At 40.3% G+C, this 1577-nt stretch overlaps 1 pseudogene; it reads right to left on the bottom strand.

Moving 5' to 3' along the window:
- Nucleotides 1-1577, bottom strand: part of LOC119588183 — a 15365-nt pseudogene that overhangs the window by 7287 nt on the left and 6501 nt on the right.

Below are 1577 nucleotides of genomic sequence, written 5' to 3'. Positions count from 1 at the left end.
CGTTAATTTCTTCTTTAGCTACTGTATGTGTTGAAGCATGCAAAACGAAACTAGAAAAGGGAAAGGACCTTTCCCCATATCCCCTTTGGCACTTTTTATTTTTTAAAAATCTTATGATTGATGAAATATTTTTTCCAAAATCGACTATATATTTTTGGCGGGTGAATTTTTTTCCCCGCCTTTAAATTTTTTTAATGGGTGATAAAGGCCCCTTTTTTAAAAATGCCACGGTCTTTCTACTCAAAAACCCTTGGGGGGGGAATCCGCTGAAAGAGGTGTGGGCCCTCATCGAAGGTGTTTTTCGTAGGGCTTCCCCTGCGCAGCTCGAGGGGCCCAGGTCCCCCGGGTTTCAGCGGGAAAAGGGGCCGATTTGGGAACCCTGTGGAAGTCCCCTTTCCCCCATTGCGTCCGGGTACGGGTGTTCTTCATCGGGCCACCCTAAAGGAGGTGTGCATAGTTTTGTAAGTAGGTTCCGTTACCATTAAATCATAAAACGTTTTCCCAAAAACACCCTCTGAAGATAAACCATTCTAATGGTAAGCACTTACGTGAAGTCCCTGTCTTGACCCCACGCCGTGGAAGGAGAAGTAGAAGGACCCTAAGGACCCGGAAGTCGCCTCGGAGGGCGCCCAGTCCCTCACGGTCAACACTCCTGTGTGGAGGAAACTTTAAAGATTATGACTTTTTCCTTTTCTCGGGTAGTTGATTACTTCACATATTTGTAAATAATTTCATACTATTTTCCATTACGTATTTTTTTACGAACATAAAAGAAAGTAGGCACACTAAATCAGGGGTTTGCTACTTTCGTAGGCCTATTTTTCCTTTCCCAAATCCTATTTTAATGCAAGAGTTCCAGAAAAATGAAGAGGCAAGGTTCTTGAGCGGGGGTGTCGCCGCAGTTGGAGAATCCGTTCTCAGCTGAATTTGCGGGCCCCGAGTTCAAACCCCGTGCTATCAGTGGAGGAAAATTTTGGCCATTTCTTGTCAATTTAATAGCAAAAAAACAAAAGGGTGTGATTTGACCCTTTTCCCCTTCACTATATTGATTTTTATAAAATTATTTATTTTTTAGTTCTATTTTTTTAGATTCTTGATACATTCGGGCTATGGTTTTTTCATGTTATTTTACAAAATTTCGTTTGACATGAGATCCCAATGGTGCGCTTTTAATTGAATTGTCGACCAAAAAAGGGAAACATAAAAAACTTCCTTTGTGTTGTATCGTGAGAGGGATTTGAAGGTTCGTTGTTCGAATTTGGTTTTGTAATTTACTGATTTTTTTTACTTACTAAAATGTGTCTAAGGAATTTTTTTAAAATTTTGTTATATGAAGGAAATTTCAGTCACATTACTAACATTCTTTAAAAACTAACCACGGTCTTAAATTTAATTAATTGTTCCTAATAGAATTGATGAAAACGAGCCGCGGCCCCCATTTCCGGCGCCCGGCAAAAGCCTACAATCTCCCTACTTATTTGGAAGACTGGGTTGGGTTTTCCTTATGTTAAAAAATTTTTCTAGGAGGGGGCAAATTTCTCTTCCAGAAGATGTGGGTTTGGGGTTTTTAGCCTTCA

Source organism: Penaeus monodon, chromosome 23 (assembly GCF_015228065.2).
Source record: "Penaeus monodon isolate SGIC_2016 chromosome 23, NSTDA_Pmon_1, whole genome shotgun sequence".
NCBI lineage: Eukaryota > Metazoa > Arthropoda > Malacostraca > Decapoda > Penaeidae > Penaeus > Penaeus monodon.
The sequence above is the reverse complement of the archived record's forward strand: the minus strand, read 5'-3'. Positions and strand labels throughout refer to the sequence as shown.